Here is a 25,820-nt window from a genome sequence, read left to right on the forward strand (position 1 = left end):
TCTCATAGCTATGTAGTATTCTCTTTTGTGAATTACATAGTTTGTCCATTTTACTCTTGATGGGTATTTGGGTAGTTTTCAGTGTGAGACTATATCAAATAGTGCTTCTGTGAACCTTCTTGTATGTGAATATATATATGCATTTCTGCTGGGTATATACCTAGGGATGGAATATCTGTGTAATGAGGTATGATTTTGTTAAGTGTTAGTAGATACTGCCGGATTTTTAAAGTGATGGAACCAGTCTGCATTCTTACCAGCAGTGTATATGATTTTTTTAGTTGCTCCAAATTTTTGCCAAAACTTGATCTTTACATTTCATCCATTCTGGTGGGTATGTAGTGGAATCACATATAAGTGTAATTTGAATTTTTCTGATTACTATTAAGTGTGAGCCTTTTTTCATCCATTTCTCAGCCATTTGGATATAAAGTTTCAGGTCAAGTCTCTTGCCCAGTTTTCTAAATATCTATCTTCTTCTTATTATTTTTGAGGAATTTGTATGTGTGTGTTCATGTGTGTGTTTAAATTTTTGAAAAGTATTATTTGTTAATCATAAAATATGTTTCAAATATCGTTTTCTACTCCATCCCTTCTCTTTTCATTCTGTATAGTATTTTTCTGACACAAGTTTTTTTTTAAATTTTTTTGAGTCAAATTTATCAATATTTTCCTTTATGGCTGCACATTTTTGGCAGTATTTAGTAATTCCTCCCCTACCTTAAAGTCACAAAGATATTCACTTATTGTACTTTTAAAATTCTGTATTGTTTTGCCTTTTACATTTAGGTTTATAATCCACCTGAAACTGATTTCTCTGGTTGGCATAGGTTAAAAGTTCAATTTCATATCAGTGGTTACCCAATTGCCTAGCACAACTGATTGAATACACTGTCCTTCCTCACTGTTTTTCATGCCATCTTTCTCTTTGTGAATTTACCACAAAAGAGAATTTGTGACTTTTAAAGTGTCTGCTGATTCATGATTCTGTTTCTGGGCTTTCCATTTTTTTCTCATTGGCCTATTTGCCTATTTTTGTCAATATCACATTGTATTAATTACTGCATTTTTGCTGTTAAATATATCTATTCACGTTGTGCTTCTTCAGAAGGCTAATCTTGACCCATCGCATTTCCATGCATATTTCAGAATAAACTTGCCAATTTACATATACACTCATACACATGCATATACACACCCAGAGTAAAATTTTGATTGGGATGATGACTCTTTATAATACTGAACCTAAACCATTAATGTGATATAACTATTTAGGTATTCTTTAATGCCTGTTAGTAAAATTTCATAAGTTTTTCCATTGAGTGAGCACATCTTTTGTTAGATTTATTCCAGGTGCCTGATATTCTTAATTTTTTTCAAATGGAGATGGGGTCTTGCTCTGTCACCTAGGCTGGAGTGTAGTGGCATGATCATAGCTCACTGAAGCCTCAAACTCCCGGGCCTAATCAATTGTCTCACCTCAGCCTCTTGAGTCGCTAAGATTACAGGCATAAGCCACTGCATCTGGCTTGATGGTATTTTAAATAGCATCTTTAAAATTGTTTATACTATGTGGCTGGGGTGTGTGTGTGTGTGTGTGTGTGTGTGTATACACATACACAATTGATTTTTGGATGTTGCTCTTATATTTTATAACCTTTCCAATATTTAATAATTTAATAATATTATTATAGACAGTACAAAACACTTTTTCATTCTTTACGACCCTGGCTAAAACTTCACCACAGTGTTGAATAGAATTCGTTAAAAAGAGGCAGTTACCATTATCTGTCTCTGTTTCCAAAGGAAAAGCCACCAATGTTGTACCAGTAATTATAATGATTTGCTATGGCGTTTATAATATCTATATCATATATTTTTTATCAAAGTTTTGATTTCTATTTCTAGCTTTCAGAGTTTTTGGGGGGATTTTCTTTTATTTATTATACTTTAAATTCTGGGGTACATGTGCAGAACGTGCAGGTTTGTTACATAGGTATACACGTGCCATGGTGGTTTGCTGCATCCATCACATTGTCACCTACATTAGGTATTTCTCCTAATGTTAATCCTCCCCAATACCCCCACCCCTTGCTATCCCCCCCAGCCCCCCAGCCCCTAACAGGCCCTGGTGTGTGATGTTCTCCTCCCTGTGTCCCTGTGTTCTCATTGTTCAACTCCCACTAATGAGTGAGAACATGTGGTGTTTGGTTTTCTGTTCTTGTGTCAGTTTGCTGAGAATGATGGTTTCCAGCTTCATCCATATCCCTGCAAAAATAACAAAGAATATTAAATTTTCCCTTTTTGTGAAATTTATTCACTTATCTAAAATTTCAAATACAAGCAAAATTTTAATCACATCTTCCTATTTTATAATTAGTATCTTCAGGATGTGATCTAATATTCTTTTTTTCATTCCTTACACTGGTCATTTGTTTCTTCTCTCTTTGTTTCTTTAATAGTCTTGCCAGAGGTTTAATCAATTTGGTTAGCCTTTTCTAAAAACCAAAGATTGGCTTTGTTTATTCTCTCTGTTATATGCTGCTTTCTATTTCATTGATTTCTGCTTTTATCTTTTTTTCCTTCCATTTATTTGAATTTCCTTCGCTCCGTTTTCTGCCTTCTTGAGTTAGAGTCTTCAGCTTTTCTTTAATAACTAGAATAAATTTTCAACCTTATTTTAGTTATAGAAGTGTCATTTACCTATTTTTTAAGATCGTAAGTCAAGAGCTTTCTTTTGTGTAAGGTGGTGGGAAGTTGGGGGGTATCTAGCCACCTTATGTTTTTTTTCTCTTTCTGCAATTACAGGCTCTGTTTGGATAGTGTTTATTTTTGTGTTAATGTTATTAGATACACATGATTGGTAATAAGAATAGTTATAGCTAAGATTTATTAAGCTCTCACTATAGGTTAGATATTTTGTTAAGCACTTAATGTACATTATTCCATTTAACCCTCATGACAAAACTGTAAGGTAGACACAATTATTAACCTCTTTTACAGATGAGGAAATTAAGGTTTAGAGTGATTTGATAAATTCTAATTTATTGCTAGTAAATATCTATATTTCCACAGCTAATTAGAGGTAGAGCCAGGGTTTGAACTTGAGCAGTCTGGTTCCAGAACCTATATTCTTGTATTAAACTTATTCTGATTTGTCTCTGAGAAAAATCACATTGCCAACCTCTGAATATTTTAGTGTTGTTTTAAAGAAGGTTTAACAATATATTAGTATTTGTGTGTTTCAATTTCAATTGGGAAAGTAAGTTTTAGAAGAACCACAGAGCAACAGGTGGGCTTCCTGTAACTGTGGACTCAATTCTAAACAGGGCAAAAAGAGCCCTATTTCTTTAAGGCAAATGATAAAACATGGCTCACATTACAAACGCATGCGCCTGTTAATCTACCTAGATTGGTAGCACTGGTAGGAGCACTGATGGAAGACTGCTGGGCTTTTGTGGCACTTCCTTCCTCTCATTTCACAAAAAGTTGGGCAGCCATCTGCTTACTTTCCAATGATCCAGCATTTTTCCCATTAACAAATGTGGGGAAAATGTAGTCAGTGACTCTGGGGAACCACTCTGCTGTCAAAGTTAAAAAGCTACTGTCCTAATCATGTCCTTCTATTGCACACCCCCCTTATGCTGTTTCAGTGCTTTGAACAAAAGCTGGTCTGAATCCAAACACTATTATGGACATCTTTACAAATCCAGCCCAATTTGGGCAGAAATTCTTCCAAATCTCTAGCAATCACAGGAAGGCAACATGCCTATGGTTCTTCAATTATTTTCAATAGGTTCTCTTTATCTTTCAGGGCAGTATTAAAAAGTTGTCTTTTAAAAGTAACTCTACTTTTGTTGAGAAAAGCTTTTCATTGAAGATACCATAGAGTTATTAAAGACTCCTGAGCAAATGATGGCTGATCAAATGAAGCAACCCATAAAAACCCTATAAATTATTTTTAATCTAAAGTATTTCTCTCTTCAATTTTCAAACTATGCAATCTACATTGCCTTTATGAGCAAATGTCATTAAGTCGGTTTCTACCTGCAGTACTATTGAAAATAGTCCATTGTACTGTTTCCACGGTGAAACCATTAGAATCCTATTCATGTCTAAGCCTTACACTGTTTGTCACCTTCCCAAGCTACCAGACAGAGATAATCAGAACTCATTTTTATGTGCATACACTCTATTACTCTCCTCTTGTCATAGATTTTTATTCCATACTGTGATGCTTCTGTTTCTTCTTAGGGAAACAGTTCATAGAGCCCTAATGTGCATAGAGCCCTATTGTAGACTACCAGTGGCATAACAATGTTTTGATTTTTTTTCATAAAACAAAGAAAATCAAAATAAACAACTAATAGTAAATAATTTAAATGTCTTTTCTGTCATCTTGTGATCATGGATTTCCTCTTGACAAAGTTTCTAGGCAAGAGGCAGATAAGCCAATCAAACACATGGTGAATATTAGAATCCGAAAGCTGAATAATGATGAAGGGATGAGTCAGTCCTGTTGTTCTCATGAAGCAGGTAGGTCCCAGAAAAATCATTAGGAGAACCACAAGGGAGAGATAATGGAATTGGATACTGTCCTGAAACCATACATTCTGACCCAGGTTTATATATATAACATTTTCTATAAGCAGGCTGCCATGGTGATCTTTGCAGCAATATGTTGTTGGCATCTGGGTCATGGCAACAATCAGACATCTTGATTGCATGCAGATTTCCCACACAAAATTGCAATACTTCATGGTTATTTTATTCCAAAGCTGTTTATATGAGCAAGGCATTAGCCACATCCTTCTAGAAGCACAAATATGGGGAGGACCAGCATTTAAAGTTCAACATAATGCTTGGCACATAGTGGTAAACTGACAAATATTTATTGAATTAATTAATGGCTAAATAAAGAAGTAAATAAGTGAGCTCGGTTCTCCCCAAAGATCTTCTAGTTCTCAGTTTGCTTTTGCAGAACTAACTGACCCTTTGTGTGGGGAAAAGAAGCTGAACTCAGAGTTCTATGAGATGTTTCTACTCAACCTCCAGCTGTTTAGTGCAAACCTAAAAATACCTAATCCCTTTTCTGGATAAATGAAATCAGAACTGACAAGATCCCCAAGGCTGGCTTAATAGAGGGGTTCTGCTCAGAACTGTGGAGTGTTCCCAAGTCAGGGAAGTGGGTCAAGCTCAGAGTTGGGATTGAGGAGGCTGTGGGTTACATTTAGTGATCCAGAAAGAGGCACCTCAATAGATGTCCCAAAGCTTGGGAACAGGAGAGGAGGATGTAGGAGACCAGGGAAAAGAGCTGGAAAAGATAGGGACCGGGAAAACTATAGTCAAGAAAGGAGCAGAACTTGGCCAGTAAGTACAGGCCATGTACATTACCCAGATCAGCTGTCATCTGAGGTTCTTCGTGAGCCTGCTGCATTGCAGTGTGGGAGGAGCTCCTGGGCTGGTAGGCTAAGAATAGGTGACCTGTCCTAGAGCCCTAAACACTCGACACCTGGCGTTTAGAACTCGAATGGTGATCCTGGATCAGTGAACATGGGCTTCTAGACAAGACAAAGAGAACAACTTGCCTTTCATTTCTTCATGAATGAGTTGGGGAGAATGTGAGGGGAGAGGAGAATGGAGTGAGCTATTGGTGCCTAAGATGACTCAGTAATATCAAAGCACAGGCTTACAGTCCCAGATCTTTCCTGCCAACCTCCAAAAATAAACATTTTTTTTTAATTTCTCAAGAGGAAAAGACAATGAAAATGACATATCCAGTGGTTTTCCTAAATTAATTCACAACTTAGAAACTAATGACTCTATCTCTGATTAATTCTTCTGACTAATTCTCTATGGCTTAATTTCTCCTATGCAAATCTGCCCATCAAGCTACTGTGAAATCCAACTAGAATGTAATATAACACAGAATTGTGGGAGGAGGAGGAAGATTGCAGTTAACTGTTTAGTAGAAGTGGCTATTACAGAAAATAAATGATAAGGCTCAGAAGGAATCATTTTTGGGAAAAAAAGGGTAAATCCCTCAAGGATTAGCAAGAAATAAGCTGTCCCTCTACTTTGCTGTGGAAAAAAATCCTGGCTTGGGACATTCAAGGATTCAACTGAAGGCATTTCTTCCTCTGTGTGCTTAGGATCTCTCTCCTCGGTCCACAGAGGCTGCTACCCAGCACTGACAGTATCTCCAGCACCTCCAGGTGGCACCTTCCTCTGGGACCCCAGGATTCTGTAAGCCAGATGGTAGGACTACCTCAGCATCTGTTTACCAGATCTCTCTAGGGGAAAAGTAGCTTCCAATTTCCCTGTCTTTTGCCTTGCTTCTCATGGCACCAGAGCCCAGGGAGGAAATGAAACTTTCTAACCATGTTTGACGCAAATTTTTAGGCTTCTTCAAATGTGTGAACAGAATGAGAAACTCCATTTGTTTATTTGATTAACATCCCCAACTAAATTGTGCCTTGTTAATTTCCCTGTTGATAATGCTACACTTGGCAGACACACCTTTTTCCTTTCCTTCCCAGGTCTGTTCTTTTTCTTCTTTTCTTTGTGTAAAGGGTATGTACTGGCTTTGTGAAATCCCCGTAGCAAGTTGTGAATGATGTATGAAGTGAAAAGTCTTTACTCAGGGCACAGTAGGAATACAGAAAGTGCTGTGCATTCACTGCTGGGCTGAGTTTTTGACTGTGTGCTGTAGGCATAGATATCCTGTATTCATTCTACACTGCCTCAAAATCCCAGGAGCTCTAGATCTGGTGGCAAGGGGCACAGTCCTGCAGAAAGGCAGAGAGATGAATTTATTGAGCTCCAAAAATCTTTCTTGGCACTGTGATTCTGCATTCACTACAGGTAGGGATTTTTTTCCTGTAATGTTAACAAAGGGATGAGAATAGGAATTCAAAGTCTAAGTTCAAGGTGCAGAAAATTAACCCACTCCCTGGCCTGTGATATGGGAGGGTGGAGGTAGGAGACAGGTGATTGTCAGCACTCTGCAGGGTAATCTCTCTTAGAGAGAATATGTCTCTTCACCCTGCTTGAGTGAGTATATTGTTATGCCCCAAGAAGCCAGGAGAAAAGACCTGTTCTTGTGATTTATGCAGTATTTTCCTTTCAAAGAACCCAGAACTCTCTAATAGCCATCACGGTTTTTTTTTGTGAGATGTGTGTCATATTGGTGCATGACCTAAAATTCTCTCATGTTTAAAAATTAGATGCCCAATTATCCAACAAGTACTTTATACAATCAATTTGACATTGTCCAATTTCAAATTAGCTGATTTATGGATTAACCGTGGTTCAGGTACAACTGGGATGTGGGACACACCCCCATGGAAGAGGGGAACTGAATAATTAGGCAGTGGCAAATTATTGCTTATTGTAACTTCCACAGAAGATGAACAGAGGGGGTATGCAGAGCTGCTCTGATTGCAAAGAAGCCATGGAAGCAGAGGGGATAGAACCCTCCCACTTAGCCTCATCCTCAGTTCTCCCAACAGGAAGCCCAGGAACTTCAAGCCTTGAATCTTCTGAGTGAAGGAGAATAACTAAGCAACTATTTTCTAAGTGTTCAGCCATATTCAGGGGCAAACAAATTACAGATCCTGACATTTTGCAACCACACTACGTCAATGCTGAGCAGTTGAGCAGTAACTCTAGTTTCATTCGTATTCTTGATTTTTGTTTTCTGTGACTACTGCCCTCCCATTCCTAACACCAATCTCACTTACCTAGTCCAGTGACAATTGAGTATGTTACCTTAGTCTCAGAAGATGGGGCAATTATTATACAAGCTAATAGGCCAACTTTCAAATAGAATCACTGACTTCCCAAAATTACCCATTTCTTAGGCTCTTTGGGCATTTATGATTAGGTTTTAGACATTTCATTCAAAGTCAGACTATCTTTTATATACATGACTTTAAAAAGAACAAACCCATGGCCTGCCATAGTCTCAGTCTTCTACTTGAATTACCACATTCTACATTCTCATTCACAACTTGGAGTATAATGAACCTAGAGATGACCCATGAGTAAGCAGGAGGCATTACATAACAATAAATTAAAGACAATTTGGGAGGCTCAGATGGAGGATCATTTGAGGCTAGGAATTAGAAACCAGCCTGGGCAACATAGGGAGACCATGCTAAGAATATAAAGATACTGGCTGGGCGTGGCGGCTTGTGCCTGTAGTCCTGGCTAAAACCAGGAGGCTGAAGCAGGAGGATTGCTTGAGCTCAGGGGTTTGAGGTTGCAGTGATTTATGATCACACCCCTGCACTCCAGCTTGGGTGACAGACTGAGGCCCTGTCTCAAAAATTAATAAGTTAAAGAAATTATGGATCCATTTATCCTGAAGAGAAGAAAGCAAAGACATAACCCTGGTTTTTAAGCACAAGAAAAGAGATCCCAGACAGAATGGGGAGCAGTTGGGTTGCGATTAATCTGGAAAAAAGGGAACAAGCTCAATGTATAAGTGGGGGATTTACATAAGAATCTTTATAAATAATACATCCAACTCTCACTAGCCCTTGCTTTTGATATGAAGAGTTTTATTTTATTGCTTAGATCAATTATTTCAGGATATCTAAAGTAATAGAAAAGTATAAACAGGAAAATACATTGCAGAATACTTGAGGTGTAATCTTCAGAGATTGTTAAGGAATATTATTGTACCTTGTTGGCTGCAGATTAGAACAAGGAGCAAATATTACTTTTAGCTCCAAACAAGTCAGTGAGTCTATTTTGGGAAAATGTGTTCTCTCCATTCATGCATGGTTTTCTGTGTAGGGATAAAATGATATTATCGCATTTCAAGTTTCCATCTCATCCTTTTGGTTGTCCCCAGGCCATTTACTCATATCTCCTTTCCAAATGAAACTTGGTGCCTGCAGGCTTTTGCACATCTCTAGAGTTATTTCATGTTTTCTCCTTGTATCTTTTCTGATGACTAGTAGATGTTCATGTATCCATCCATAGCCTGGCAACATCCCAACTATCAAATGCATAAACCAAAACGGTAAGAAGGAAGAGGGGATAATAGTAGAGCAGCCTACTACATAAGTTAAAAAAATCTGTTTTATCTCTAAGGGAAGAGCCAACCTTAGGCCTCCTGTATGCCTAGGAATATCTTTTCCTACTGAGACTTTTCTCTTATTTTAAGTAGTCTGAAAATAACTGGTCCAAGGAATAAAATGAAACCTCTCTGTATCAAAAGCAAGAGCCTTAAGCAAAGGTGGTAACAGACCCTGAGATACTTAGGCTTGTCTGAACTTAAATTCAGCAGGGTTCTGTGACTCAGCGTGTCATGAAAATCTGAATTTGATTTTTGAAAAATGCTCTGTGCTCTGGATCCATTAGGAACATATTAAAGTGTTGAAGTACAAAACATTTTTTTCTCTCTTAGAGAAGATCAAATAGAATCCCCAATGCAAATGTACTGCATTCTTAACCACTAGATCATTTTCAGCAACTGGACAAATGCTGGAGAATGCCCCTGAAAGCTTCCAAGCTTAGGAAGAGTCATATCTTGATTACAAGGCTAGGCCTGTCAATACTGCAGTAGTGTGAGCTCAGCAATGGCCCATTGCATTGTAAAATTCAATGAATTATACATTTATTTCCAGCCTCCTTCTGAAGACAGTCAATCTCCAAAGAACATTACCGAATGGAAGCATAATCTCTCCACACCTCAGCAATAAGAGATTGTGCCAGTCCGTGACACACAAAGTTGCAGAGTGCTCCTCCAAGCATAGCACCAGCCCTCAGTGATTTCTTACAGATATTTACTTTCACACATGGCATATAGAACATTAAAAGGGTTTTGAAAAATCCCTTAGTTTTCAACTTCTGAAGGATTATTAACTTCAAAGTCTGAAGAAATGTCGCCCTTCTATCTTTGGAAATGCCAGGAGCCTTTGCATATCCTTACCACAGGACCAAGCAACCCCCAGCAGAGAAGAACGATTACTGCCTCGGTGGCAAGAGGATGGCTTTTGATCTCTTAACATATTGGAAATTACTTAAAGGTAAGCCATCTGCTAGCTGAGGAACAAAAACAGATTACATCATACCCTGCTAGAAAGATTGTGTTAAATCCTGTATATCAAGGCTTTTAATAATTCTACATTAAGTCAGCTAATAGGATTAGGTACACATTTTCTTTAGGCTTATTTCCTCAACTATTAAAAAAAAAAACTTTTTTTGTGTGTTTGATGATCTGCAAAATTCAAGAGTATTCTACTGTGAATAAAAAGAGTTCTTTCAAGAGGAGGCATTTCTTCAGATCACCACTGCTCTCCAAAGAGATGTACAGCAGAAGTGCCTTTCTAAGTAGTTTGTGGAAGAGGCAAGACAGGAGCTTCTATCATTGCTAATATGAAATATTACCTGGGTATTACAAACCTGCCTACTACAGCTTCCTATCTTCACTGTTCTTCTTCGTCAGGTCAAGGATGGAATTCAGGCAGGTGGGGGATGAACAGGATGTCTGATCTGATTCCCTCAGTAGTGGTGATTAATGATAACCATGGTGATAGTCCACCACAAGGTTGGTGTGGCACAAATATTGGGATAATCAAAGAATAAGCCTTGATTAAATAGAGCTTAAAGCATCTGCAAGACTGGACAGTCCCAGCCTTGAGAAAGCTTGCATTCTAAGATTACCGCAATACAAAACATACATTCTAAAATTACACCATGCCCAAACCAAACATACTGTCCTCTAAGTCTGTGGTAAACTTCAGGTCAAGGGAATATTAGAATATATTCACTTTGTGACATGCAGAAATAAAGTTAATTTTTTGCCCCTTCTTTATTCTTTGCTACTTCTTACAATAATTTTAGTATTATTCTACAATTTCAAATAATTAAAAATACACATTACACAAATTAACTTCCACTTATGCTTCTAAGTATTTTAAAGATGCTCATTTATCTGTGTAGTATACATCACTAGGGGACACTGAGAGTTGAATAAGGTTATAGCAGTGATAGCAACAAACACCTTTATCTCTCAATGGTCCTTGAAGTAGTTCTTTAAAAGGTAAAAAAAAAAAAAAAAAAAAAAGTCTCCATTCTCCTGAGAGAGGGTAATTCTTTATCTTGATGACAATAGAGGGTTACAAATAACTGTTGAGAACCAAATAAAATGCAGTATTCAACATATTTAGAAACCAGCACAAAGTATTGCGTATTGAAGCCCCTTGAGAAATATTTGTTGAATAGCATTTCTAAGAGATTATTAGAAATGGTTGCCATGATTTTGCCTTAATTGTTGAATGATACAGAATAAAATGAACTAAAATTTGTCGTGGCACAAATGAGAAAAGGAAACTGTAAAGCCAGTAGCCTAAATGTTTAGTTGTTTTATATTGTACCTTGGTGCAATTGGTTCAAGCTTTCTTTGTGTGCTTTTTACAAACATAGGACAAGGAATTAATAATAAATCTCATACTAACTACCATACTTAGAGATAGTTTAGTTATGAGCACTTCAAAAAGTTTGTCTCTAATCCTCACAGTGTTTTTGAGAGGTGGCTATTATCACTCCCTGTTTACTGGTGAGAAAACTGGAATTCAAGGTTGTTAAAAGAAACTTGAATACCAGCAAGTGGAAGAGTGAAGATTCATAGAAGGGTTTGATGCCAAAGTCCATGCTCTTTTTGCCACACCTGACTGCCTCCAATTTGAAAGGGGCCAGGAGTTCTTGCTCTTCACCCGGTGACTTGGCTTACCTGTTGAGTTGGCTTAGCTTTCTTTGTCTCAAATCTTTAAATGAACTGACGAAACAACATCATTTCCTTTGAGATATTCAGAATTCAGTCAAGGGATCTCACATTCTGCTCCTGCAGGCCAGTCCCCACTGTGTTTCTCCAGGATATTGATGTTCTTTCCTTTCATTAGTTTGAGGCAGTCAAAACAAAATACTTGAAAGTCTTTTCCCAGGCCACAGAATTTCTCTTTCATTAGCCACAAACTTTAGGTTCTCAACTTAATATTTTTCTGTTGTGTTTTAAAATACCCCACTGTTGATTACCTTACTTGATTGCCATCTAATCCAAGTGGAGGACAACATAAATGTCCAAACAACAAATCAGTAGTAAGAGAAAATCTCAGAAATGTGATTCGAAATAGCTCATGCATTACTGATTATTGAAATTAGAAGACCTACAAGTAATAATAGAATCATATTATCTGCTGGTTGAATTAGAATTAGGTAAGAGGAAATTAACTATGTAATAGTGCTCAAATAAATATTGTCAAACACATATGTTAGTATTTGTATTAAAATAATACTAACTGCTGTAATAACTCCCCAAATTTCAGTGTCTTAACTTGATTTCTTCCTCATATAATTGTTCAATTTGGGATTCTAAGAACGGTGGCCTTCCAAGTAGCCACTCAGCATCACAGATTCTTTATATGTATGGCCCTGATATCTTTAACGTGTTTTTTAGGGTCACTAGGCTCATCTGCATTAAGACAGAGACCAGGGAAAAAGCATGGAGGAAAAATTTCACAGACAATGTCCATGGACCAGGGGAAGACATGGTGCTCATTACCTTCACTGACTTCCCATTGGCAAAAAACTCAGTCATATGGCCACATCCAACTGCAAGGGAGGCTGGGAAATGTATTCTAATCATGTGTCCAGAAAGAAGAGGAAATAGGCTTGATAATAAACTGGGAGTTTCTGCCATGGTGTTCTATGACTGTCTATAAAAAGAACCTAGACTTCCAGGTGCTTTCAGCTGAGAGTTACATTGAGAATCAAAATGCAGATCTATAAACTTTATTCAGATTAAAATACCTGCCCTAGCCGACCATTTGTATTGGACTGCTAAAAATTAGAGTAGTTACCATAAGCACAACAGCATTCTGATGTAATGAGTACTACTAATATCAAAACTCCTTCTAGCTATGTCATTAACTCCAGCACCTGGTGCAACTCTAACACCTAGAATACACTCAGCAAATGGATGTTCAATGAATGAATGGCCTTCTAGGATTGACCATACATTTTCCCATCAATTGATAAAGATTGTGGCTCACATATTACAGTTAATCAACTGTTATTTTTGTTGCTGTTGTTGTTGATTCAGCCATGCTCTATGGCAATGACCCAAATCTTGTTTCTTCACCACTCCAAGCATGCCTGTTAACTCCACTCTGTAATATATCTTTGGTAACCTGTAAGATTTTTACTGAAGGCCGCCCATGCTTCTCTAGACTTCAGGGAGAGAATCAGCAGCCACATTGTATAATGGACAGAACAGAGAGGAACGTAGGTTAGTTTTATTATTTCAGCCTTTGTCTTAGGCAAGTAACTTATTTCTTCTGAACTTTCCTCACGTAGAAAGTCTGAACAATAACACTTGTCTTGCGGAGTTTAAGTACAGCAATTTAAAAAACCCAGAATAAAGTAGGCACTGAATTAATGGTAGTCACTGTCATCATCATTTATAATAGTGATTGATTGTTTGGAATGTTAGCATTCATAATAAAAATTATAAACATCACTCAGCTTTGTTTCCTATTAGATATGTTAAATCAGAAAGCCCTAATATCTAGAAGCAACACCATGACAGGATTGTAAGTAGGGCACAAGTTTTTTCAGCCTCCTGCTGTCAGCTGAGTCCCTATTGAGCAGATACTTCCCTGGGGACAGATGACCATGCATCAGAGGCTGTATCCGCTAATAGCTAGAGCTGTCACTATTTGCATTGGATTGAGTCAATCTGCCTTAAGCTTTCATGAGGGTAAACAGCCAGTAACCAATGAAGTTCTTATGACTCTTTGCCCCACAGAGACTTATTAAAGGATCTTATCTATTTCAATACCTGCCAGCAGGTGTAGATTATTAGAATGTGTGTGCGGAGAATCTACTGCTTTCTTGAATAGCAACCTTGACTCTGAAATAACAGATTTTCATGTCAAAATAGCAGAAACATTTCTTTTCTTTCTTCACTGATGCATAACATTCTAAAAGACAGGAATGGCCTCCAGCTAATACAGATCAATTTCCATTCAGCTTCAGTCACCATTTAATTACTGTTGACCCCTTTAACCTTTCTCACTTCCTTTATGGCTTATATTTCTTTCTACTGTATTGCCATTTAGTTTATTTGGTGACATAAGCAAACTTTATATAATAAAGTTTTGTATTTTTCTTCTTTCATGCCTCATATTGTGTTGAATTTATTTTAAAACAAATAATTTTCTGAAATAGAAAATATTTTAATGAACTGACTTTATACTTTATCTTTGTATTCACTTCTTAAATCTTGAGTTTTAAAAAGGAGAATACTTCAATTTCTTCTATCACCCATTTCAGAATGATAGAATCCTAAGTAGGTTCCTGGAAAATACTCTATTGTTCCCTTCAACTTTCCTACAGTATTTACCTGTTAAATAATACACTGTGTACTAAATTATATATTAAAAAGAAAAACAAAATCTTAAAGTGAAAACCAACCACTAATAACGCAAAGGGGATTATGTCAGAGTGACATAAGAGGAGGCACTGTCTTCTTTCTGAGCATTCATCTTTATTATTGCTGACCTAGGCCGTGAGAGGACAGAGACTGAGTTTTGGAGTTAGACATTTCCTGGTTCCAAATCTGGCTGTATTACACATAAACTGGATGTCCTCTGGAAAGTCCTTGGACTCATTTGATCCTGTCTCCTTATCTGGAAGGCAGAAATAATTATTCCACTCTCAAGATTGCTGTGAAGATTAAGTGAAATGGAATATGTAAAATGTCTGGTATATGTGTTCTCTCTGTGTAATAGGTACATTTGAACCTGCGAGTGTTACAGCAGCCTGAGCCTGGGTTTTCTTGAAAGTGGAGTCCAATGCAAAGGATTCTGTATTACTATTTTGTCAGGGGGTGCAATTACCGGGAGATGCAGGGAGGGACAAGGAGAGTGAGGCAGGGAAGGAGGAGGAGCCAATATGAGTGTGCAGAATCAAGAGAGATGCCAGTAAGTGCAGCTCATTGATACGGGACATACTCCTCGTTGTCTGCATTGTATAGCAGCAGCTCTCACTCCCCATAGCAGTCAGGGTTGATTACCACTGCCAATATAGTAATTTATTTATTTGCCTTTGGTCCACTACTGCAAGAAGCCTAAATGTGGTAGTTGAAGCCTCAAGTTTGATGGAGCCCTTTCTGTGCACCCAGTGAAGCAACTCTTTCCCTTCTCAGCCCTGCAGTGGAAACCAGACCTTAGAGTGTGGGAACAGGAAGCACAAATTTTGCAAGCTAGTTGTTGTCTCTACAATGTGAGAGTAAGCTGTTTTGATCCTTCCTCCTCATGAGCACTGAGAAAGACACATCTGCGAGATTGTCACATACGTAGTACTAGAGGCCTGCTAATCCTCTTGCAGTAAAGAGAGCACATCTGGCACAGCAGATACCATTGGCATTAACATCTGGTTATGTTTATGATAATTCACCATCATCCACCATGAGCTCTCAGGATTTCCCAGGGCTAGGTATGCCCGGAAATGAGCATACAGAAAAACTGAACCAGGGATATGATGGAAAACATCACCCTTGTATTCTTCAGGTGTTTGATTGTGTTACTAATCTCTGCAATTCTTCCTGGCATGCAGTGTTACTTCTGATTTATTGTCTTAGATGGTGATAGAGACAGTTTCAGGGACTTCAGCTTAGCCCTTCCCTCATAATATCCCTTATACTACAAATCTAGGAACGAGTGTGAGGGCTCTATCACCTGACAAATATGTTTAACTCAGTTACACACACTCAGAATGTGGACAATAACCTCAGGATGGGTCTGTGAACACTTTAATACACTGTGAAACAAACTTGACCTAAAATTCCATTATCACTATGTCTAGATGGGCTCCCACTCTAACCAGATATCTTTGATAGCATTTCAATTCATTTGGTATAATTTCAACCCCAACTCCTTATCTAACAGGCTTTGAAAAGTCTGGGTTTTCCCTTTCCAACAGTGCAAAGTTACTCCGCTGCAAATACATTTGGGGAAAAAAAATCAAAGGAATATTTACTATATATACTGGTGGTGGCATTGAAGGGTCCTTCCTCAAGGGATCCTGGCTTCCTCATCAGTCACTAAACTCTGGATCTATGAACTGATTTATATCTGGAAAAGGATGATGGGAAGGTGATTTTCTGCCATAGCAGTTGATGTAAACAGTCTCTTCACCAAGCCTTAACACACATCTCAACAGACCCTTGGAATGAGATCCAGGGGTTCTTTGTAGGGCATCAAATTCTGATCATGGCTAGTTTCTTCCATGTTAGTAAACTTTCCTTTGTCCAGCCTTGATGTCCTCATCCCAGTCCAAGACCCTTAAGCTTCAGTTCCACATATATAGCCCTCTACTCTTACCAGATCATTTGAACTGGTTTCTGCAATTCTTTTGGCAGACAAGCTGTTTCCTCCAGGAATAGTGCTTGGGCTGGGCTGAGACTTCTCCTTCGTCAACAGTCTAGAGGGAATGAGGAATTCTAGAGGCAGATCTCAAAGAGACAATTATCTTATGAATAGTCTCCAAGCAGGTAGCCACTGCTCTCCTCCAGGAAGAAGGGCCCTAGAAGGAGGCTTTGTGGGAATCTCGTAGTTCAAGATTATCAGCTGGTTCATCAAAATGTTCCCATCTACTCTTTTTTCCTATTGAGGTCCTGACTTGGATATAGGAGATCTGTTGAACCTGTATATTCACTCTCCTTTGTGGTTCTACACTTTTACAATTAAATCCTGGGCTTGATTTTTAGCATGGTCTTCTCTGTGGTTCCATGAAATGGATTGGATCATAATCCCGAAAGACACAATCCAAAATAAATGTCATAATCTCAAATTCTGAAATCTCTAAAGATCAAAATCCCTAACATCTAAAATCTTAAAAATTACAATCCCATAATTTTAGAACATTAAAATTCTGAATGTTAAAGTCCTGAGAGCCAGATTCTAGGGAAAGGATTAAAGCATTTTTGGTTGTATACAGGATACTTGCATCATGTTAGTTGGATCATGTTGGGCAGAACTATTACCTTTAGTGTCTTTATTTGCATTTACAGAAAAATTCACACAAGTGGATTGGTCACATGATATGGCAACAATGAAAACTTCAGTTTAAAAATGTGTCACTTTCCTGCATTTGGCATGCCTGTCATCTATGACCTTCAAGGAGCTTTTAATAAATTAAAGCCACATTTGCCTGCAGAAGCTAGGGAAGTTACTAACTGATTCAAAAATAATTATCTGCATGGTAGGATAAGAAGACACTTATGCAACAGTGTTGCTGTTTGATTACCAGTATTGTTTTCACCAAATTTGAGATCTGAATATGAGTGCATTCAGAATGGAATTTTGGGTACCCAAAACAACATAGAAGAATAACATGGAAGATGGGAAAATTTAACAGGGAATATTCATGTTGATGTACAGCAAATCACATAGAAGAATTTCCAAAATAGCAGGTCCACATAGAAAAAGAATATAAACAAATAACTTTGTTGAAGGAATACACACAAAAAAAATCCCCTTTCCTCAAAACATATGAGTGCATTCTTCACTCTTTCCTCAGGGATAAGACTAGCTTTGCAGACCATATGTCTTATAAAATCTCCTTTGCCAAATTAAGCAATTTTCAAATGAGTAGAGTCACCTCAGACATTAGGAAGACAATTAGGAAAAGACTTTATACAAAAGGATAATTATAAAATGCTGTGTGTTTCATGACATCGCAAGCCTCTTTTCAAGATATGTAGTACACATATGATGGTACCAGGGAGCTAACAAAATATAAAGATTCAACTGTCTTTTTGTGATAACACTAAAAGATTCCTTTAAAGGAAACATGTAACGTACCTCTGGGCTTGGGAGCGTGAGCTTGGTGTCATTAGCCAGTTCTTCTCTGGGTGACTTGTACCATTTCTGTAATGCTTGTCACATTTGTGGTTAATGAGCCCCAGGAGTGGGAGCTGCTAAACACACTTACCCAACAATTAACCTGCACTGCACCTCTGCTTCTACTGCAGCAGTCAGCACCAGGCAGGGGGGAAACAGGAGTCTTGGTTTGTTCCTAAGGACTGAGTCACAATGAGACTGGTTTCACCAGAACCTCTGTTGCTATTGTTTTTTCACTTGCTTGGTAGATATTTTTCATCAGCCACTGAGAACACTCAAGATTTGTGGAAGCCGATGTATTTTCTCTAATCTATTCTGAGTTTTTGAAACCTTTAGCAAGAGTTCCAAACCATTGTAAAGTGGTAGTTAAGGTGATGAGATCAGGAGTCTGACTGCCCGAGTCCAAATCCTGCTTCTGCCACTTATTACTTGTGTGCCAATGGGCTTGTGACTTACCCTCTCCAAGCCTTAGTTTTCTTATCTGTAAATTGCAAATAAGAGTAGCATGGACCTAAAAAGATCATCGTGAGAAATAAGTAGAATGAATACAGGTAAAACACTTACTCTAACACCTGTAATGTAGTAAGTGCTTAATCAACAGGAGCTGTGACTATCAGCCACGGTTAGCTGGCATGACTGCTCAAAGCCTACAGTAACTGTATTTGGGAAAGAGTCCACAAGGAACAGTGTCTCAGAAAAGATTTGGTTGTGAGAATGGCACATTCCTGGAATTGCTTTGAAATTTTCAAGTCTTATATCTTTTCTTCGTGTGAAAGGGAGGTAAATATTCCTTTAAGACCTGCAGGAACTATGTGTCACAAGTCACAGAGGGAGTTTAAGCGGATATTCCTTTCTTTATATTTTCTCAAAGGATCAGCCTGTCTTTTGGGTAAGTACTAGACTCCAGCAAAAAAACTTTATTCCAATTAGCCCACCCTCCCTCCATATGGGATTGGCACTATGTGCATTCCAGTCATTTTAGGTTCTCCCCACATTGTGAATTATTTTCTCAAATAGGAGAGGAACAAGAGGACAAGATAATGTTACTCAACAGAGTAGTCTTTAGTAATAGGCTGGTAGTAACACTGTTACTAAAGCAGCCTTGTTTAAAGCGAGTTCACATTTTGAGCCAACCAAACCATTTACTTTATTTTGGCTACATCTTTTCTGCAATCCATTTGTATGATCACTGAATCAAACCCATGACAATCTGGGATGTTGAAAATATGTGCAAGTATTGATTTATACATAACACTCATATAAAAACATTTCTAGATATGTATGAACATGTATGGTACATATGTATATATTATATATATATATACCTTTTTATATAGAGAGAGGTTTGGTCTTATGTCTTCCTTGCAGCAAGTTCTTATCTACCCTTTGGTCTAGTAATTAAACAATTAAGTGTCATTTATGATAATTACACATTACAACAAAGCGGTAAATAGACATTAACTCACTTGAGAAATATGTTCTATTTTAGAGCCAGCACAATGTAGTAGCCAAAGCCAGCAAAGCATTAGTTCTTGGAACATGGCTTAGTGTTAGCATCCTTGCAGATGAGGATGCTCTAGTTACTGCACCAGAAATGAGAAAGGCCCACAATCAATCTTAAATAGTGGGGCACAATGGCTCCCTCTGGAATTTTATCACCACTCTGCTAGTTCCACTTACAAGTGGCTCAGATACTAATTCCAGTGCTACCTCTTGTGGATTAAGAGGGGGGTGGTGTTTATTTGTCCAATACTTACATGCGCATGCGCGCGCGCGCGCACACACACACACACACACACACACACACACACACACACACGTTAGAAAGCAGTCTTCATTTCTTGAAAACTCTTTCATGTGGAATATCAAAATTCTTGGGGTTAGAGAAAGGAAACTCCTTACTTTTCTCATCTGCTCATCCTACATGGAGCTTAAGGATACCTAATGAATCTCAGCTTGGAACTTAGGGCTCTTGAGAAAAGAGGAAGTAAGGAGACTTAAAGTGGCCACACTCTTGGCTACCCGATCTGGCCAGTTCTGTATCTGCCGCGTGATATTTCAGCCCTTCCTGTAGCTTCTAACTGATCAAGGCTGGAGACCCCAATAACCCTGAGCAGGCCCAGCCTTCAGTGCAGGACAGGAGAGGTTCTAGAAAGATTGAAAAAAAAAGAAATCTCAGCAAAATCATGCCCTTATTGGGTATCTAGAAACAGAAACTTCACATTCCTCCCTTCAAAGGGTAAGATCATTGAAAGCCTCTAGAAAAACAATACTACTTGGAGACGATGGTCAGTACATCATTAATAGCCATTGTTGCTGTTGTTGTTTATAACAATAACAATCCAATAATGATAGCTCTGCTTTATGGAGCCTTTAAAAAGTTGCAATTATTACAGTTTGACTTTAAATCACATACTCTTAAGAGCTATATGATATTGCCCCTGTAACCTTATCATGTGCTGGTGTATTAAATCTCTTACTGATTATCTATAAGATCTTAAGGAAATGGATATGGGATACACAGTTTGGCTAAGAATGCTGATGATCTGGCAAGCTATAGTTTCAGTAAAGGAGGTAGGATGGCATTATGAGATGTACTCCTTAGGGGGGTCAGACACTCTTCAGATGCTATTATACAATGAGGTTGCTCTGGGCTAATCTGGGACAAAAATTATTAGGGAGTAGCTTAGAAGTAAGGAGTGGAAATGAAAAATCTCCCCTACAAAAAAAGAAAATCTTCCAAGACAGAAATTACCTGGGTTGCAGCTTTGCTTTCTGCAGGTATTGAGGTTTGATCTGAACCCAAAGCCCTAATCCTGGACTGACTGGGAAGAAAGATGCTGGGATAGCAATCCTTCTATTAATTTAGTCATTTTAATAGCCATAGGTATAATTATTTTATAAAACAACTGCATAAATAAATCAGGGCAAATATTCTAAGAATGAAAGGGCTCCCTTAAGGGAATCTGCAAAGTCATTGTCACAGAGAGCCACAGTTACTGGCGAACTTGTGTTCTGTCTCTTTGTTGTGTTTAGGGTAGAAAAAAAGGCCTGAGGAAAACTCGGGGGTGGTATTTTGGAGCTGCAGAATTCTTAAATATGAGTTTTATTCACTAAAAAAACAAACATTATTTATTCTTCTCAAAGTGTTTGTGTCAAGCTGCCATAATCCTGTGAGTTTGTCAACAACCATTATCAATACTGGCAGACAGAATTTACCAGGCAGTCAAGTGTGGGTGGCCGTGGGCTGATTGCCAGTTAAAGACTGTGAGACTCATAGTCTTTGCCCTTTCTCTGTTAGTAGTAATAGAACCCAGAACAGGAAGATGTCTATCTTTCTCTGGTATAAAACTGGAACTCAGGAAGAAGGATCACTCTTGCCTGCTTCCTTTAGAAAGATCTCAGAAGTAAGGTTGTGGTGGAAATAGGTAGAGCAGGGGTGTTGCAATCTGCAGGAAGCATGACATTGTCTACTTGTTCCTTTGTCTGCAAACTGGGGTATTTAGGTCTGAGATAACCAGGATTCTTAAAATGCCTTCCTGGAACCAAAACATACCACAAATCAAATATGGAATTATAAGATTGAAGCACACATACACTCTCCTTTTTTAAGCTTGTATTATATAAAAAGATATTGCTGGACCATTTGTTTTTCAATAAAAAATTTTTGCCAACATTCAGAAAGAAATTAAAGCTGACCAGTTGAACAAGGGAGAAGGAGAAGGGGTAATTGATGATGCTACAGATAACTGTGAAGGGAGACAAGCCCTGTCATGAGCCCGGAGCCCCATCCTAATAGACCTACTGGTGCTAAAAGAAGGTCCTATCCCTTTTGGATCAAGTCGTGCCAAGGGAGTATCAGTTGCTTTATTCTCTGTTTAAATCCAAAGTGATTAAGTTAGGTATTTTTTTAAGTTCTGATTTTAATGTCCAGCTGACATTTTTTTTGTGTGTGTGTGATATCACATTTCATGCTTCACAATGGTTTGGGGAAATTAATGTTTGGTCTAGTTGGTAGATTGCCAATTTGAGGCAGGGCTGAAAGGATGGTGGCCACTGTGCTTCCCTTTAATTCTATCCAATACCAAAGATATCATGTGGAGACAGTTATTTAACATGATCCTAGTCCCAGCCATGGTGCATGATTTCCCTCGGCAGAATCAAGTGAGAAGGCCACGGGTAGTTTGGCAAAAGCCCTGAGCTGTTCGCTTCATGTCACAGATGGGCCTCAGTTTCCTCATTCATGCAGTGAGACAGGAATGGATTCCCTGTGGTCCTTTTCCAACTCTGTGATTTTTATCACAGTCAGCAGTTTTTAAAACATGAAATACTTAAAAATGATTATAGTGAATTCCCCTGAATTTCTATAATACCTCTTCTTGAGGAGTTCAAAACATGATTTTTAATTCATTTCTGCCAGGTAAAAAGACATTTCAACTAGTGAAAGTGTGAATCAGAAAATTATTCTATGTGATAGAGAAATAAGAGGGTGGTAAGACCAAAATGCTAAGTAACTCAGTATTAGTCCTGAGCTAAAACCCAATTAGGAAAAGTCCATCTCTGGCCTCTACTCAAATCTTGTGTTCTGATTGTTCCTTGTCTTCTGCAGAAAGGTTGTTCTCTGTTATAGCAGTGACTTTTTAAAACTCCTCCCATGGACACTGTATTGGAATAAAGGATTCTAGAAAGCAAAAAATAAAAATAAAACAAGCATTCTCAAAAGGTGCAATTATAAGAAAGGTATTTTGACTAGAGTGTTGTCTGTTAACACTGCTACCAGAGTTTGCTTTCATGTCCCAAATTATCTTCATGAAAAAATAATTTTTAAAGACAATTATTGAAAATAAAGACAATACAAAATTCTCTCCTTCTCTGCCTGCAACAGCCTCCTAGATTGGCAACTCCCTTTTCTCAGAAACCACCATGATAAAGAAATAGGTGTTGTACCAAGGCCTTTATATCTTCTCACATACTTTTTGCCCTTATCTCTTAAAATTCTCCTGTGGTTTTGGGAGGCGGAGGTTGCAGTGAGCTGAGATCATGTCACTGTGCTCCAGCCTGGGCTACAGAGCAAGACTCCATCTCAAAAAAAAAAACAAACAAAAAAAAACAAACAAAAAAAAACAATTATCCTGTAGTTTTCTGATTACCTCTAACTTGCTACTTCTCCAAGGAGGAGCTATGTCCAATGTAGCTTAAGATACACTTGACCAGTGGTGCAAATGTTATTAATTTCATTAATCTACTTCTAACAGCCTTTTCTATGTATGAAGAGAGCATGAAAGCTTCAGAAAATAAACTACAAATAGCCCCGCAATAGTAGCAGGATGGCATTTCAAAAGAAGGCATCAAAGAAAGCTCACCAACAGTGATACTTTTTCCTAATGGTTCTAGGAGGATAATTAAGTTGTTTATCACCTTTGATGCTTATAACCCTAACACAGGTGTTCCCTGGAAACCAATTAGAAATACTTACAGCTGATAAACAGTGCCTTTCAGCTCAAAAAATTTACTAATAATTCCAATCCCATTTGGAAAAGAATCTTGTAAGGTCTTTTGACACCAAAAGGCAACTTTCATACTCATTTATGCTTCATTGCTCATAGTGATAAGCATACACAGGGTATTTACTCAGCCTCTCTTGATCTCAATAGAAGAGTCCTCCAGAAAGCTTCCTCTGGTGGTTGAACGACAACTTTGGTTTCAAAGTATGAATTGTGCTCTGTAGTTTGGAATTTCCTTTGAAAGGAAATGGACTAGGGTCTTTCCAATGAACTTTTGCCTAATTGTGAGGAAATAGTAGTGCTTAAGTCTATTGCCCTCATTTTGTAACTTTCAGTGGATACCCAATTGATTATTTTTAGTACTTATGGAAGAAAGAAGAAAGTCCTTGTGAAAATCCCAGTTAGTTTATGTGTCAGACTCAGAAGGTGGAGTTTCAGTTGGTTTGTTCTGGATCCTGTTGTTTACTTATATACTAATCAGTTGTCCCACCGAGGCTCCAATCCTGGCCCCATCCATATACTGGCACCTGTCTCTAGCAGGCTTTTTCAACCTGGTCAAAAGTTGAAAGCATTCCTCTTGAAAACTGGAGCAAGTCAAGGATGCCCACTTTCACCGCTTCTATTCAGCATAGCACTGGAAGTCCTAGCCAGTGCAATTAGACAAGAGAAAGAAATAAAGGGCATCCCGGCTGGGTGGAGTGGCTCATGCCTATAATCCCAGCACTTTGAGAGGCTGAGGTGGGTGGATCATGAGATCAGGAGTTTAAGACCAGCCTGGCCAATATGGTGAAACCCCATCTCTACTAAAAATACAGAAATTAGCTGGGCATGGTGGCACATGCCTATAATCTCAGCTACTGGGAGGCTGAGGCAGGAGAATTGCTTGAACTGGGTCCCTGGAGGTGGAGGTTACAGTGAGCCGAGATTGCACCACTGCACTCTAGCCTGGGCTATAGAGCAAGACTACATCTCACCCACCCCCAGCCCCCTAAAAAATAAAAAGAAAAAGAAAAGAAGGAAAGAAAAGAGAAATAAAGGGCATCCAAATAGGTAAAGAGGAAGTCAAGCTAGCTGTTCATTGATGGTATGATTGTATACCCAGAAAACCCTAAGGACTCATCCAAAAAGCTCCTAGAACTGATTAATGAATTCAGTAAAGTTTCAGGATACAAAATCAATGTGCACAAATTAGTAGCACTGCTATACACCAACAATGACTAAGGTGACAATCAAATGAACTAAGTTTCTTTTATAACTTAAAAAAGTAAAATAAAAGACTTAAGAATGTACCTAACCAAGGAGGTGAAAGATCTCTACAGAGAAAACTACAAAACACTACTGAAAGAAATTATAGATGACACAAACAAATGGAAACATATCTTCTGCTCATGGATGGATAGAATTAATATTGTGAAAATGACCATACTACCAAAAAAATCTACAAATTTAATGTAATTGCCATCAGAGAGCCATCATCATTCTTCACAGAACTAGAAAAAACAACCTAAAATCCATATGGAACCAAAAAAAAAAAAAAAAAAAAAAAAAAGAGTCTGCATAGCCAAAGCAAGAGTAAACAAAAAACAAAACAAAACAATCTCTGTAGGCATCACATTATCTGACTTCAAACTACACTACAAGGCTATAGTTACCAAAACAACATGGTACTGATATAAAAATAGGCATGTAGACCAATGGATTAGAATAGAGAACCCAGAAATAAGACCAAATACTTACAGCCAACTAATCTTCAGCAAAGCAATCAAAAACATAAAGTGGAGAATGGACACCCAATTCAATAAATGATGCTGGAATAAGTGGCAAGCCACATGTAGAAGAATGAAGCTGGATCCTCATTTCTCATCTTATACAAAAATCAACTCAAATAAAAAACTTAAGCCTAAGACATAAAACCATAAAAATTTTAGATGATAACACTGGAAAAACTCTTCTAGATATTGACTTAGGCAAAGAGTTAATAACAAAGAACCCAAAAGCAAATGCAACAAAACAATTATCAATAGATGGGGCTTAATTAAGCTATAAACTTATGCACAGCAAAAGAAATAATCAGCAGAGTAACAGACAACCTACAGAGTAGAAGAAAATCTTCATAAATTATGCATTTGAAAAAGGACGGATATCCAGAATCTACAAGGAACTAAAAACAAATCAGCAAGGAAAAAAACAAATAATCCCATCAAAAAGTGGGTAAAGGACATGAATAGACAATTCTCAAAAGAAGATATAAAAATGGCCAGCAAGCATGAAATGAAAAGCTCAACATCACTAATTATCAAGGAAATGCATCTCTAAACCACAATGTGATGCCACCTTACTCCTTCAAGTATGACCATAATAAAAATAAAATAAAAAAATAAAACAGATGTTGACATGG

At 37.9% G+C, this 25,820-nt stretch overlaps 1 protein-coding gene across 23 annotated transcripts in view; it reads left to right on the forward strand.

The window, feature by feature from the left end:
* Nucleotides 1–25,820, forward strand: part of MTERF1 (mitochondrial transcription termination factor 1) — a 469,560-nt gene that overhangs the window by 420,230 nt on the left and 23,510 nt on the right. For 18 of the 23 annotated variants that reach the window (XR_004261225.1, XR_004261224.1, XR_004261216.1 and 15 more), the window contains one exon: nt 9,639–10,040. The exons of 2 other annotated variants lie outside the window; for them this stretch is intronic. The gene's annotated coding sequence lies outside the window, so the exon portion shown is untranslated. 3 more of the 23 variants (XR_004261211.1, XR_004261226.1, XR_004261223.1) reach the window with 3 other exon arrangements.

The sequence above is a fragment of the Sapajus apella genome, unplaced genomic scaffold (assembly GCF_009761245.1).
Source record: "Sapajus apella isolate SASKATOON/1434 unplaced genomic scaffold, GSC_monkey_1.0 scaffold81, whole genome shotgun sequence".
Classification (NCBI taxonomy): Eukaryota; Metazoa; Chordata; class Mammalia; order Primates; family Cebidae; genus Sapajus; species Sapajus apella.